The sequence below is a fragment of the Tachyglossus aculeatus genome, chromosome 23, assembly GCF_015852505.1.
Source record: "Tachyglossus aculeatus isolate mTacAcu1 chromosome 23, mTacAcu1.pri, whole genome shotgun sequence".
Lineage (NCBI taxonomy): Eukaryota > Metazoa > Chordata > Mammalia > Monotremata > Tachyglossidae > Tachyglossus > Tachyglossus aculeatus.
This window is the reverse complement of record NC_052088.1, coordinates 36,905,449-36,921,950: the sequence shown is the minus strand read 5'-3', so window position 1 is coordinate 36,921,950 and position 16,502 is coordinate 36,905,449. Positions and strand designations below refer to the sequence as shown.

The 16,502-nt window shown below is 48.6% G+C and overlaps 1 protein-coding gene across 13 annotated transcripts in view; it reads left to right on the top strand.

The window, feature by feature from the left end:
• Positions 1–16,502, top strand: part of PACS2 (phosphofurin acidic cluster sorting protein 2) — a 238,099-nt gene that overhangs the window by 46,506 nt on the left and 175,091 nt on the right. The window lies entirely within an intron of this gene.

The following is a 16,502-nucleotide window of genomic DNA, read 5'->3' as shown; positions in this document are numbered from 1 at the left end:
GTCCAGGACCGGTGATCTCTCTGGCTCGTCCTCATTTTTCCGTTGGTAGTGGTTGGCACCACGCCACTCATTCCTTCTGGTCCTGGCCTGGTCTGGTCCCCCTCTCCATCCCCCCATCTTACCTCCTTCCCTTCCCCACAGCACCTGCATATATGTGTATCATCATCATCAATCGTATTTATTGAGCGCTTACTATGTGCAGAGCACTGTACTAAGCGCTTGGGAAGTACAAATTGGCAACATATAGAGACAGTCCCTACCCAACAGTGGGCTCACAGTCTAATGAATATGTTTGTACATATTCATTACTCTATTTTACTTGTACATTTCTATTTATTTTATTTTGTTAGTATGTTTCGTTTTGTTCTCTGTCTCCCCCTTTTAGACTGTGAGCCCACTGTTGGGTAGGGACTGTCTCTATATGTTGCCAGTTTGTACTTCCCAAGCGCTTAGTACAGTGCTCTGCACACAGTAAGCGCTCAATTAATACGATTGATTGGTTGATTGATTGGCCGATTCTCTCCACGGAAGAATACCGCAGGCCACAAGCAGGTAGCCGGGAGCCCTGAGAAGTGCTCCTCATAATTATGGTATTTGTTAAGCGCTTACTGTGTGCCGGGCACTGTACTAAGTGCTGGGGTGGGTACAAGCAAAGCGGGTTGGACACAGTCCCTGTCCTACATGGAACTCACAGTCTCAATCCCCATTCTTCAGATGAGGTAACTGAGGCCCAGAGAAGTGAAGGGACTTGCCCAGGGTCACACGGCAAACAAGTGGCCGAGCTGAGATCAGAACCCGTGTCCTCCTGACTCCCTAGTTGCTCTAGCCACTGTGCCATGCTGCTTCTCCATGGTTTTTAATAATAATGATGGCATTTATTAAGTGCTTACTATGTGCAAAGCACTGTTCTAAGCACTGGGGAGATTACAAGGTGATCGGGTTGTCCCACGGGTGGCTCACCGTCTTAATCCCCATTTTTACAGGTGAGATAACTGAGGCACAGAGAAGCTAAGTGACTTACTCAAAGTCACACAGCTGACAACTGGCAGAGCCGGGATTTGAACCCATGACCTCTGACTCCAAAGCCCGGGCTCTTTCCACTTAGCCAAGATGCGAGATAATGAGTTTGGACATAGCTCCCACAGTTCCCCCATAGGGCTTAAAAGTTTTCGTCCCCGTTGAGGTAACTGAGGTCCAGAAAAGTCATGACTTGCCTAACATACAAGGCAGATAGAGAAGCAGCACGGCTCAGTGGAAAGAGCCCGGGCTTTGGAGTCGGAGGTCATGGGTTCAAATCCCGGCTCCGCCAATTGTCAGCTGTGTGACTTTGGGCAAGTCACTTAGCTTCTCTTAGCTTCTCTCACAAGTGCTAAGTGCTTAGTACAGTGCTCTGCACACAGTAAGCGCTCAATAAATACGATTGATTGATTGAGTCTCTGTGCCTCAGTTACCTCATCTGTAAAATGGGGATTAAGACTTTGAGCCCCCCGTGGGACAACCTGACCACCTTGTAAGCTCCCCAGTGCTTAGAACAGTGCTATGCACATAGTAAGCACTTAATAAATGCCATTATTATTATTATTATTATTACTGTACCTCGTTCTCACCTGTCCCGCCATTGACCCCCGGCCCACGTCATCCCCCCGGGCCTGGAATGCCCTCCCTCTGCCCACCCGCCAAGCTAGCTCTCTTCCTCCCTTCAAGGCCCTACTGAGAGCTCACCTCCTCCAGGAGGCCTTCCCACACTCAGCCCCTTCCTTCCTCTCCCCCTCGCCCCCCCATCCTCCCCATCTTACCTCCTTCCCTTCCCCACAGCACCTGGATATATGTATATACGTTTGTACATATTTATTACTCTATTTTACTTGTACATATCTATTCTATTTATTTTATTTTGTTAGTATGTTTGGTGTTGTTCTCCGTCTCCCCCTTTTAGACTGTGAGCCCACTGTTGGGTAGGGACCGTCTCTATATGTTACCAACTTGTACTTTCCAAGCGCTTAGTACAGTGCTCTGCACACAGTAAGCGCTAAATAAACACGATTGATGATGATGATGATATTATTATTATTATAGACAAGTGATGGAGCCGGGACTAGAGCCCAGGACATCCAGCTTCTAGGCCCGGCTCTTTCCACTAGGGCAGGCTGCTTTCCCGGTCAGTCGCACGTGTGCGTCTAGAGTGTTATTTGGCCTCATCCATATTGAGTTGAACACCTTTGAGGTGGGAGACCAGTGGGTGAGGCCAACTGGAAAAAAGAGCGTGGTCCTAGGAGCCACTGGGCTCTTATCTTGGCTTTGTCACTTGCCCACTCTGTGACCCTGAGCAGGCCTCTTAACTGCTCCACGCCCGTCCCCGCACCGGTAAAATGGGGATTCAGATTATGAGCCCGATGTGGGACGGGGACTCTGTCCATTCTGATTCATTCATTCATTCATTCAGTCGTATTTATGGAGCGCTTACTGTGGGCAGAGCACTGTACTAAGCGCTTGGGAAGTCCAAGTTGGCAACATCTAGAGACGGTCCCTACCCAACAGTGGGCTCACAGTCTAGAAGGGGGAGACAGAGAACAGAACAAAACATATTAACAAAATAAAATAAGTAGAGCAAATGTGTACAAATAAAATAGGGTGATAAATACGTACAAACATATATACATATGTACAGGATATAGATATGAGATATGAGAAGCAGCGTGGTTTAGTGGAAAGAGCCCGGGCTTGGGAGTCAGAAATCGTGGGTTCCAATGCCGGTTCCGCCACTTATCAGCTGTGTGACTTTGGACAAGTCACGTCACCTCTCTGGGCCTCAGTTACCTCCTCTGTAAAATGGGAATTAAGCCTGTGAGCCCCACGTGGGACAACCTGATCACCTTGTATCTAGTCCAGCGCTTAGAACAGTGCTTGGCACATAAGTGCTTAACAAAATGAAATGCTCCATTAATCTGTATGTGTGTCTCCGAGAGAGACAGACAGGACATGGTATACTCCTCCTGTTTACGATAAAAATTATGGCATTTATCGAAGTAGCTTATATGTGCACCAGTGCTTAGTACTGTGCCCGACACATAATAAGTGCTTAATGAATGCCATGAGAAAGAAAAACATGAGATTAATACTTAAGCCCGTAAGAAATGCTCTATTGGCTCAGGTCAGTGGTCTATTAGGCAAGAAGAGGAGGACGAGAAGACAGGAGAAAAAGAAGGACTATGGGAGGAGTCAGATGGGAATGAGAGATGGTGAGCGACAGCCAAAGAGGACATGACGGGAAGACAAACCAGGGGGAACAAACCAAAATGCCATGAATGGTTCCCTGGTCTCAGCTGGGACGTATTTTTCGGGCCACGTGTTTGTGTGAGGACTGCCAACGAGAGGAAAATTGTCGTTTCCCCGCTTCGAAATTCTCACTGATCATTCAAAGAGGACGGCCTAACTGTAGATTGTCACAGTGGTCTATTGAGTTGGGGAAGAGCAGGCTTATTGTGAATCTGCTTGGAAGCCCTTTCATTGGCACAAGGAGCACAACAAGATCATCATCATCTCTTGTCTTCTGTTTTGCTTATTTTTTGAGCAACAGCTTGAAATGATCTCATATATACATAAATATATCATCATCATCATCATCAATCGTATTTATTGAGCGCTTACTATGTGCAGAGCACTGTACTAAGCGCTTGGGAAGTACAAATTGGCAACACATAGAGACAGTCCCTACCCAACAGTGGGCTCACAGTCTAAAAATATATATAATATTTATTTTCAATTGTGTCTATCCTGTGCATTTACTTTCAATTTCCCTCCCCCTCCATTCTTTGTTCCCTTTCAACTTTACCTTTTTTTTATTAGACGCTTCTCCCGGTTCAGCTAAATGTTCCTTTCACAGGAAAATCAAGTCTTAAAGAAGTTTCCGGTCAGTTTGGCACTGAGTATTCATTTTGACCCCTGCTTCCACAGGAACGGTGAAGTGAGAGACTACCTTGAGTAAAATTCAGATCAGTTTTGAGGAAAAAGCATTTGGCGAGAACACTTTAAACGACCCCCAAGGCCCCGAAATATTGGCATCGGGCCAATGTCTTTATTTTAATGTCTGTCTCTAGACTGTGAGCCCACTGTTGGGTAGGGACTGTCTCTATATGTTGCCAACTTGTACTTCCCAAGCGCTTAGTACAGTGCTCTGCTCACAGTAAGCACTCAATAAATACGATTGATTGATTGATTGATTGCTTGTCTCCCCTCTAGCCTGAAAGCTCCTTGTGAGCAGGGAACGTGTCTACCAACTCTTTCGCATTGTATTCTCTCAAGCGCTTAATACAGTGCTCTGGATACAGTAAGTGCTCAGTAAATACCATTGATTGGGTGATAGCATACACATCACAGTGCCACTGGATTAATGTGGGGTGTTGGGGAGAGCAGAGAGGTCGGCTGACCCAGGACTCCCAAAATAATCTGCCTGGGTTTTAATTTTTTTTCTACTGGTATTCGCTAAGCGCTCACTACATGCCAGGCACCATTCATTCATTCATTCAGTCGTAGTGAGCGCTTACTGTGTGCAGAGCACTGTACTAAGCGCTTGGGAAGTCCAGCACCATAGTACGCTCTGGGGCAGATACATGATATTTTACTTGTACATATCTATTCTATTTATTTTATTTTGTTAGTATGTTTGGTTTTGTTCTCTGTCTCCCCTTTTTAGACTGTGAGCCCACTTTTGGGTAGGGACTGTCTCTGTGTGTTGCCTATTTGTCCTTCCCAAGCGCTTAGTACAGTGCTCTGCACATAGTAAGCGCTCAATAAATACGATTGATGATGATCATCATCATCATCAGGTTGGACACGGTCCACGTCCCTCCTGGGGCTCACAGGCTTCATCCCCATTTTACAGACGAGGGAACTGAAGCCCAGAGAAGTGACTTGTCCCCGACTTGCGGAGTCGGGATTAGAACCCAGGTCCTTCCGCCACCCGGGCCCGTGGGAGGCTAGACCGCGCTGCTTCTCCGCGTCGTGTAGTGTGATCTTCCGACGTAGTCCGCCCGAGTCAAACTACCACCGGTGAGTGTCCGTGTAAGCGTTTTTTTCGCCGAGGCCCTTTGCTGCCCTAGAGAGACCGTGGCCAAGGAGTTTCTAGGGGAGCTGCAGTTGCTGCTCAGGGAATGAAAGGTTTGGACCCAGCTGTCAAGGAGGGGTGGCCGTTTGGCACGCTTCTAGGGATCATGGGGAAAGGAAAAACCCAGCAGGCGAGTTTCTGGAGCCTCATTCGCCCGACGGATGCGCAGGAGCGGAGCAGTTGCCAGCCCTGACGTAGATCTGCTGCCGTGGGAACGCTGGCAACCGAGTCAGATTCGCTGCCGCCTTGGGAGAGGTTGGGTTTCCACCGGGCCGAAGGAGCCCAGGGGTGGGGCGGGGACGTGGAGAAGGAATGGGGTCGGACGGCGGGGCAAAATGAGCCGCCCGTTTCCATTTCTGAGCTCATCGCGTTGGTTTCGGAGTAGAAACCTGGAGTCGTTCCCCAGCTCCCTCCAGAAGTGGGGGGAGAGCCTGTCCTGTCATTTGCAGTCCGAGCGCTGCGCTGAGGAAACTTCGTGGTCCCTGTGACTTTGCTTCCCAACTCCCAGGCCAGGAATTGCTTCCCAACTCCCCTCTGTCAAAGGTCCATTTGACAGACCGCCCCCCCCCCCCCCCCCCCCCCCCCCCCGCCAGTTAGCCCCGGCAGCTGTTGGCAGGAGTGGGGGCTTGTAAAATGTTTTGCTCCGATGAAGTCCTGGCTTCCTCTCCTTCGGTCCCCAGTGTGGTGCATGTGTTGAGATTTTATTTTAGTACAGGTTTGGCAGCGGAGTGTTGGAGGGAAAGCGCATTCCAGAAATGGCGGAGAGTTGCTGGCAGCGGGGAAGGAGGCTGCATGGGAAGCGTTATCCACTTGGACGCTGAGTTGTTTTGGAAAAAAGAAAGCATTAAATGTGCGGGAAGAAATACCCCAGCCCAACACGGAATCGCCCCACCCCTGGTAGGCAAGCCAAAGTAGCCGGGGCCCGCACTCGTGATCGAACTATTTAATGGTCGATTAAAATTAGGAACCGGAGGAAACCGTCCCGTCTGTCGGCCGCTGACGGTCTCGGAAGTAAATGCCGTCCTGCTGCTGGTTTGCGTGAATAAATATTTAGGAAGAATCAACAGCGCATAGGAGATTATGCACACAGAATCGGGTGTGCTTCCCGATGGTCTCCTATCGTGGAATGAAATGAGGGAGTGGAAATTGGCGGGGATGGTGGTGAAGGGTTCCAGTGTACCCCATTCCCTCTTCGGAAAGCTTTGTACCTCTCCCCCATAAAGTGAAGGGTTTATTTGAAATGTTTCCCACAGGCAGGCCATGGTCATTCATTCAATCGTATTTGATAATAATAATAATGATGGCATTTGTTAAGCGCTTACTATGTGCCAAGCACTGTTCTAGCACTGGGGTAGATAGGTTGTCCCCTGTGGGGCTCACAGTCTTAATCCCCATTTTACAGGTGAGGTCACTGAGGCTCAGAGAAGTTAAGTGACTTGCCCAAGGTCACACAGCAGACGTGGCGGAGCTGGGATTCGAACCCATGACCTCTGACTCCCAAGCCTGTGCTCTTTCCACTGAGCCACGTCGCGTCTCGCTTACTTAGGGCAGAGCACTGTACCAAGCGCTAGGGAGAGTACGGGTAATAATAATAATATAGTATTTGTTAAGCGCTTACTATGTGCCAAGCACTGTTCTAAGCGCTGGGGTAGATACAAGGTAATCAGTTTGTCCCCCATGGGGCTCACAGTCTTAATCCTCATTTTACAGATGAGGGAACTGAGGCACAGGGAAGGGAAAGGACTTGCCCAAAGTCACACAGCTGACAAGCAGCGGAGCCGGGATTAGAACCCATGACCTCTGACTCCCAAGCCCGGGCTCTCAGTTGTGGATTCCATTAGTAGATTCCCAGTTGTGCATTTACAACGCCTGTTGCAGTTTCATGAGGTACCGTCCTTCGTACTGACTAACTTCATGTCGATCGAGGCTGAGGGGTAGGCAGACGGACACACAGTAAGGTCAGTTAGAGCTGCAAGGAGGTAATACGCTTTGCACATAGTAAGTGCTTAATAAATGCCATTATTATTATTATTATTAATGAGGTGAAACATAAAGATGTGTACCTACGTGCTGGAGTAAGTGTGATGTCAGTCTTCTAAATTACTGAAAGGTCTAATATTGTGGATTTCATTTTGAGGAGGAGTATTGAACATAACCCACTGTTGGGTAGGGACCGTCTCTATATGTTGCCAACTTGTACTTCCCAAGCGCTTAGTACAGTGCTCTGCACACAGTAAGCGCTCAAGAAATATGATTGAATGAATGAGGGGGCGTGTACTCAAATGTGGAAAGGCCCCAGACTGAGCCCCCTTTTTTCTCCTCATCTCCCTGGCCCTACCTCCTTCCCCTCTCCACAGCACCTGTATATAGTTGTAGAGATTTATTACTCTATTTTACTTGTGCATATTTACTACTCTATTTATTTTGTTAATGATATGCATATAGCTGTAATTTTATTTATTCTGACGGTTTTGACACCTGTCCACATGTTTTGCTTTGTTCTCTATCTCCCCCTTCTAGACTGTGAGCCCGTTGTTGGGTAGGGACCGTCTCTATACATCGCCGACTTGTACTTCCCAAGCGCTTAGTACAGTGCTCTGCATACAATAAGTGCTCAGTAAATACGAATGAATGAATGAATGTCCGTCTCCCCCCCCCCAGACCGTAAGCTCGTTGTGGGCGGGGAATGTGTCTGTTTATTGTTGTATAGTATTCTCCCAAGCGCTTAGAACAGTGTGCTGCACTCAGTAAATGCTCAATAAATGCGAACGATTGAGTGAATAGCAGTTGGGGAGAATAGAGACGGAGATGATGCGATTTCAGGGGGGCCCCGAAGATGGAGAGAGCAGGGGTCTGCCAGCTGTGAACATGAAGATGAAGTCTTCTAGACTGTGAGCCCGTTGTTGGGCAGGGAGCGTCTCTATACGTTGCCGACCTGTACTTCCCAAGCGCTTAGTACAGCGCTGTGCACACGGTAAGCGCTCAATAAATATGATTGAATGAATAAATTAATGGAGGGAGCTTCAGGAAGGTGGGAGAGCGTGAGCAGGAGGTCAGTGGCGGCATAGATGATGAGGCAAAGGGAGTAGGTTAGTAAAGGAATGAAGCGACACAGAGTGGAACAAAGGGGAATCATCATCAATCGTATTTATTGAGCGCTTACTGTGTGCAGAGCACTGTACTAAGTGCTTGGGAAGTACAAGTTGGTAACATATAGAGACAGTCCTTACCCAGCAGTGGGCTCACAGTCTAAAAGGGGAATGAAGTTTGCCAGCTGGAGTGAAGTGGGAGAAGAGGTGAATGTTCCCCTGGCAGGCCCAGTGATCTCTAAAACTGAACTCCTCATATTCCCTCCCTTTCTCTCCCTCACCCAGCCTTCCCATCCCATCTTCCCCTTCTTCCAAGCCCGTAACCTTGGTGTTATCCTTGAGCGCTCTCTCTCTCTCTCTCTCTCTCTCTCTCTCTCTCTCTCTCTCTCTCTCTCTCTCTCTCGTCTGTCATTAAGTCCTGGACTTGACACCTGTCCACATGTTTTGTTTTGTCGTCTGTCTCCCGCTTCTAGACTGTGAGCCCGTTGTCAGGTAGGGACCGTCTCTATATGTTGCTGACTTGTACTTCCCAAGCGCTTAATACAGCGCTGTGCACACGGTAAGTGCTCAATAAATATGATTGAATGAATAAATTAATGAAGGGAGCTTCAGGAAGGTGGGAGAGCGTGAGCAGGGGGTCAGTGGCGGCATAGATGATGAGGCAAAGTGAGTAGGTTAGTAAAGGAATGAAGGGACACAGAGTGGAACAAAGGGGAATGAAGTGTGCCAGCTGGAGTGAAGTGGGAGAAGAGGTGAATGTGCCCCTGGCAGGCCCAGTGATCTCTAAAACTGAACTCCTCATATTCCCTCCCTTTCTCTCCCTCACCCATCCTTCCCATCCTATCTTCCCCGTCTTCCAAACCCGTAACCTTGGTGTTATCCTTTAGCGCGCGCGCGCGCTCTCTCTCTCTCTCGCTCTCATCTGTCATTAAGTCCTGGACTTGACACCTGTCCACATGTTTGTTTTGTTTTGTCGTCTGTCTCCCCCTTCTAGACTGTGAGCCCGTTGTCGGGTAGGGACCGTCTCTATATGTCTCTGACTTGTACTTCCCAAGCGCTTAGTACAGTGCTCTGCACATGGTAAGGGCTCAATAAATACGATTGAATGAATGAATCATTTCCAGGATCTTCCCTTTCTGGCCCATTCAAACATCCGCTAAGCCAGTCCAGGCGCTTGTAATATCCCGGCTTGACTCCTGGATCATCCTGGGTTCAATCCCGGCTCTGCCACTTGTCAGCTGTGTGACCTTAGGCGAGTCACTTAACTTCTCTGGGCCTCAGTTCCCTCATCTGTAAAATGGGGATGAAGACTGTGAGCCCCCCGTGGGACAACCTGATCACCTTGTAACCTCCCCAGCGCTTAGAACGGTGCTTTGCACATAGTAAGCGCTTAATAAATGCCATCATCATTATTATTATTATTACCCATTCTAGACTGTGAGCCCATTGTTGGGTAGGGACCGTCTCTATAGGTCGCCAACTTGTACTTGCCAAGCGCCTTCTTCTGTGCCTTCCCTGACTCAGCCCTCCTTTCCTTTCATTCAGTTGTATTTATTGAGCACTTACTGTGTGCAGAGCACTGTACTAAGCGCTTTGGAAGTACAAGTTGGCAACATGTAGAGACGGTCCCTACCCAACAGCGGGCTCACAGTCTTTCCTCTTCTCCCTCTCCTTTGTCACCTTGACGTTTATTTATCCCCCCTCCCAGCCCCACAACACTTAATTACATATCTGTAATTTTATTTGTTTATATTAGTGTCTGTCTCCCCCTCTAGACTGTAACCTTTTCGTGGGCAGGGGATATTTCTGTTTTTATTGTTATATTGTACTCTCCCAAATGCTTAGTACAGTGCTCTGTACACAGTAAGCCCTCAATAAATATGATTGACTGACTAAGCAATCAAGTCCTCACGCACAATGTATCACGCGTGATGTACATATCCCCTTTTCCGTCTTCCTCCTATTAATATTTATTTTAGTGTCGGTCTCCCCCCGCTATATCAGAGAAGCAGCGTGGCCCTAGGGAAAGACTGTGAGCCCCCCTTGGGACAACCTGATCACCTTGTAACCTCCCCAGCGCTTAGAACAGTGCTTGGCACATCGTAAGCGCTTAATAAATACCATCGTCATTATTATTATTAAGTGACTTGCCCAAAGTCACACAGCTGACAATTGGTGGCACCGGGATTTGAACCCCTGACCTCTGACTCCAAAGCCCGGGATCCAAGAGAAGCAGCGTGGCTCAGTGGGAAAGATGATGGCCCTGGGAATCAGAGTACCTGGGTTCTAATCCCGGCTCCGCCGCTTATCTGCCGGGTGACCTGGGGCTCGTCGCTTCACTTCCCCGGGCCTCAGTTCTCTCATCCGTAAAATGGGAATTAAGACTGTGAGTCCCAGGTGGGACAGGGACTGTGTCCAAACCGATTAGCTCGGGTCTACCGCAGCACTTAGTAAAGCGCCTGGCACTTAGCAAGCGCTGTGAGCCCACTGTTGGGTAGGGACTGTCTCTATGTGTTGCCAATTTGTACTTCCCAAGCGCTTAGTACAGTGCTCTGCACATAGTAAGCGCTCAATAAATACGATTGATTGATTGATTAGCAAATAGCATAAAGAAAAAAAGCGCGTTGACTACCAGTCAGCTTGCCTTTCTCGTAATGCCTTCAGCTAAACTGGCATTTTCTGTCTCCTCATCCACCCCCCTCCCACGTCTCCGCGGCATTTTTCCTTCTTCCCCTCGTCATGCGGATGGATCATCACCATCATCAATCGTATTTATTGAGCGCTTATTGTGTGCAGAGCACTGTACTAAGCGCTTGGGAAGTACAAATTGGAAGGCTGCCGAAAACGGCGGGTATGCCCATGGCCCTTGGTCATACAGAAGCTTTTGGCCACCTTGGTTCTCATTTGACGTTGAGGAAACCTCCAGGCCTTTCTTGTCCTCTTTCAGCTTCTTCCCTTTCATCATCCCAGCCCCACAGCACTTGCGTGCATATCTGTAGTTTTATTTATTTATATTATTGTCTGTCTCCCCCCCCCAGACTGTAAACTCTGTACGGGCAGGGAATAGTTCTGTTTTATTGTCATATTGTACTCTCACAAGCGCTTAGTACGGTGCCTTTTAGACTGTGAGCCCGCTGTTGGGTAGGGACTGTCTCTATATGTTGCCAGTTTGTACTTCCCAAGCGCTTAGTACAGTGCTCTGCACATAGTAAGCGCTCAATAAATACGATTGACGATGATGATGCTGTTGGATTACTGCATCAGCCTCCTCTCTGCTCTCCCATCCTCCTGTCTCTCCCCTCTTCACTCTGCGGCCCGGATTATCTTTGTACAGAAACGCTCTGGGCAAGTCACTCCCTTCCTCAAAAATCTTAACAAATTGATTAATTTAATCAGTTAATTAAATTGATTAAATTAACATCTGCCAAGCTAGCTCCCTTCCTCCCTTCAAAGTCCTACTGAGAGCTCACCTCCTCCAAGAAGCCTTCCCAGACTGAGGCCCCCCTTTTTCTTCATCATCATCATCATCAGTCGTATTTATTGAGCGCTTACTGTGTGCAGAGCACTGTACTAAGCGCTTGGGAAGTACAAGTTGGCAACATATAGAGACAGTCGCTGCCCAACAGTGGGCTCCTCTCCTCCTTCCCATCCCCCCCGTGCCCTCCCCCCTTCCCCTCCCCACAGCACTTGTATATATTTGTATAGATTTATTACTCTATTTATTTTACTTGTACATATTTAGTACTCTATTTATTTTGTTAATGATATGCATATAGCTGTAATTTTATTTCTTCTGACGGTTTTGACACCTGTCTACATGTTTTGTTGTCCGTCTCCCCCTTCTAGACTGTGAGCCCGTTCTTGGGTAGGGACCGTCTCTCTATGTTGCCCACTTGTACTTCTCAAACGCTTAATATAGTGCTCTGCACACAGGAAGCGCTCAATAAATACGATTAAATGAATGAATGAATGCAGTGCACAATAAGCACTCAATAAATACGATTGAATGAATGAATTTATTACTCTATTTGTACATATTTATTCTATTTATTTTATTTTGTTAATATGTTTTGTTGCCTGTCTCCCCCTTCTAGACTGTGAGCCCGCTGTTGGGTAGGGACCGTCTCTATACGTTGCCGACTTGGACTTTCCAAGCGCTTAGTCCGGTGCTCTGCACACAGTAAGCGCTCAATAAATGCGATTGAATGAATGAATGACTAAGCAATCAAGTACTCACAACCTCCTATAGCACCTTCAATCAATCAGTCGTATTTATTGAGCGCTTACTGTGTGCAGAGCACTGTACTAAGCGCCTGGGAAGTACAAGCTGGCAACATATAGAGACGGTCCCTACCCAACGGTGGGCTCAGTGTCTGGTGGGATAGGAACTGAGTTTGAGGGAAATTCCTTGCTTGAACTTCCTCCTCTTCTGCCGCTGCTAAACTCATCCCTCTCCGTCCACGGGATTGCCAGGAAGTTTCCCGGGGCTGGCACTGCCCATCCTCTCCGGGATGATCGGAGATTAATCACCCTGCCGCGGCTCCTTCCCACTTTCCTTCCGGGTTTTTGTCCGCATTCAAAACTCGTCTACCGTGGCATCATTTTGGGCCGGATCGAGTCATTTGAAGGAAGCCCATGCTCCCGAGAGAGATGGAAAAAACCAGCACCGTCGTCGTGGGCAGGGAACGTGGCAACCCGCTCTGTAGTGCATCGATCAGTCTTATTTATTGAGCGCTTAGTGGGTGCAGAGTCATTTGAAGGAAGCCCATGCTCCCAGGAGAGATGGAAAAAACCAGTACCGTCGTCGTGGGCAGGGAACGTGGCAACTGCTCTGTAGTGTATCGATCAGTCCTATTTATTGAGCGCTTACCGGGTGCAGAGTCATTTGAAGGAAGCCCGTGCTCCCGGGAGAGATGGAAAAAACCAGTACCGTCGTCGTGGGCAGGGAACGTGGCAACCTGCTCTGTAGTGCATCGATCAGTCCTATTTATTGAGCGCTTATCGGGTGCAGAGTCATTTGAAGGAAGCCCATGCTCCCGGGAGAGATGGAAAAAACCAGTACCGTCGTCGTGGGCAGGGAACGTGGCAACTGCTCTGTAGTGTATCGATCAGTCCTATTTATTGAGCGCTTACCGGGTGCAGAGTCATTTGAAGGAAGCCCACGCTCCCGGGAGAGATGGAAAAAACCAGTACCGTCGTCGTGGGCAGGGAACGTGGCAACCTGCTCTGTAGTGCATCGATCAGTCCTATTTATTGAGCGCTTATCGGGTGCAGAGTCATTTGAAGGAAGCCCATGCTCCCGGGAGAGATGGAAAAAACCAGTACTGTCGTCGTGGGCAGAGAACGTGGCAACTGCTGTGTAGTGTATCGATCAGTCCTATTTATTGAGCGCTTACCGGGTGCAGAGTCATTTGAAGGAAGCCCATGCTCCCGGGAGAGATGGAAAAAACCAGTACCGTCGTCGTGGGCAGGGAACGTGGCAACCTGCTCTGTAGTGCATCGATCAGTCCTATTTATTGAGCGCTTACCGGGTGCAGAGTCATTTGAAGGAAGCCCATGCTTCCGGGAGCGATGGAAAAAACCAGTACCGTCGTCGTGGGCAGGGAACGTGGCAACCTGCTCTGTAGTGCATCGATCAGTCATCATCAATCGTATTTATTGAGCGCTTACTATGTGCAGAGCACTGTACTAAGCGCTTGGGAAGTACAAATTGGCAACATATAGAGACAGTCCCTACCCAACAGTGGGCTCACAGTCTGAAAGACTGGTGCATCGATCAGTCCTATTTATTGAGCGCTTATTGGGTGCAGAGTCATTTGAAGGAAGCCCATGCTCCCGGGAGAGATGAAAAAAACCAGTACCGTCGTCGTGGGCAGGGAACGTGGCAACCTGCTCTGTAGTGCGTCGATCAGTCCTATTTATTGAGCGCTTACACTTGGTGCAGAGTCATTTGAAGGAAGCCCATGCTCCCGGGAGCGATGGAAAAAACCAGTACCGTCGTTGTGGGCAGGGAACGTGGCAACCTGCTCTGTAGTGCATCGATCAGTCCTATTTATTGAGCGCTTATCGGGTGCAGAGTCATTTGAAGGAAGCCCATGCTCCCGGGAGAGATGGAAAAAACCAGTACTGTCGTCGTGGGCAGAGAACGTGGCAACTGCTCTGTAGTGTATCGATCAGTCCTATTTATTGAGCGCTTACCGGGTGCAGAGTCATTTGAAGGAAGCCCACGCTCCCGGGAGAGATGGAAAAAACCAGTACTGTCGTCGTGGGCAGGGAACGTGGCAACCTGCTCTGTAGTGCATCGATCAGTCCTATTTATTGAGCGCTTACTGGGTGCAGAGTCATTTGAAGGAAGCCCATGCTCCCGAGAGAGATGGAAAAAACCAGTACCGTCGTCGTGGGCAGGGAACGTGGCAACCTGCTCTGTAGTGCATCGATCAGTCCTATTTATTGAGCGCTTACCGGGTGCAGAGTCATTTGAAGGAAGCCCATGCTTCCGGGAGTGATGGAAAAAACCAGTACCGTCGTCATGGGCAGGGAACGTGGCAACCTGCTCTGTAGTGCGTCGATCAGTCCTATTTATTGAGCGCTTACTGGCTGCAGAGCACTTACTGAGCTCTTGGGTGAGTACAATACAACCCAGATCGCTCCCAAGCGCTTAGTACTCAATTGCGGGTATTTATTGAGTGCTTACTGAGTGCAGAGCGCACTGTACTAAGCGCTTGGGAGAGTAATAATAATAATGATGGCATTTAAGTGCTTACTATGTGCGAAGCACTGTTCTTTTAGACTGTGAGCCCACTGTTGGGTAGGGACTGTCTCTATATGTTGCCAGTTTGTACTTCCCAAGCGCTTAGTCCAGTGCTCTGCACATAGTAAGCGCTCAATAAATATGATTGATGATGTTCTAAGCGCTGAGGGGGGATACAGTGTGATCAGGTTGTCCCACGTGGGGCTCACAGTCTTCATCCCCATTTTAGAGATGAGGGAACCGAGGCCCAGAGAAGGGAAGTGAGTTGCCCAAAGTCACACAGCTGACAAGTAGCGGAGCCGGGATTAGAACCTGTGACCTTTGGCTCCCAAGCCCGGGCTCTTGCCACTGAGCCGCGTAGAGTACAGTACAACAGAGTTGGTAGACATATTCCCTGCCCACAGTGGACTTTCAGTCTAAAGTAGAAGCAAATGGAGTGCTTTCTAACCAGTGGTCAGGAGCTTCTGCTTGACGTGGAGAGGAATGGGCAATCAGTCAATCAATCAATCGTATTTATTGAGCGCTTACTGTGTGCAGAGCACTGTACTAAGCGCTTGGGAAGTCCAAGTTGGCAACATATAGAGATGGTCCCTACCCAACAGTGGGCTCACAGTCTTGAAGGGGAAACTATTGGAGATTTTTGAGAAGCAGCGTGGCTCAGTGGAAAGAGCCCGGGCTTTGGAGTCAGAGGTCATGGGTTCGAATCCCCGCTCTGCCACTTGTCAGCTGGGTGGCTTTGGGCAAGGCACTTCACTTCTCTGTGCCTCAGTTCCCTCATCAGGAAAATGGGGATGAAGACTGTGAGCCCCCTGTGGGATAACCTGATCAGTTTTTTAGAGAAGCAGCGTGGCTCAGTGGAAAGAGCCCGGGCTTTGGAGTCAGAGGTCATGGGTTCAAATCCCAACTCCGCCAATTGTCAGCCGGGTGACTTTGGGCAAGTCACTTAACTTCTCTGTACCTGTTACCTCATCTGTAAAATGGGGATGAAGACTGTGAGCTCCCCTGGGACAACCTGATCACCTTGTAACCACCCCAGCGCTTAGAACAGCTTTGCACATAGTAAGTGCTAAATAAATGCTATTATTATTATTATTATTATTATTATTATTATTATTATTATTTTGAGGCCTGGAGGGACATGGACCAAATAATGTTTTAGAAAACCGAGCTGACAGCGGAATGAAGCATGGGTTTGAAAGGGGAGAGGCTGGAGATAGGGAGGTCAGTGAGGAAGAGGATGCAGGCATCAAGCTGCTAAAGAAGCAGCATGGCTCAGTGGAAAGAACCCAGGCTTTGGAGTCAGAGGTCATGGGTTCAAATCCCCGCTCTGCTAATTGTCAGCAGTGTGACTTTGGGCAAGTCACTTCACTTCTCTGGGCCTCAGTTACCTCATCTGTAAAATGGGGATTAAGACTGTGAGCCCCCCATGGGACAACCTGGTCACTTTGTAGCCTCCCCAGTGCTTAGAACAGAGCTTTGCACATAGTAAGCGCTTAATAAATGCCATTAAAAAAAAAGCTGGACTACATGGCAAGTGCCCAGTGACCGTTTTGATGAA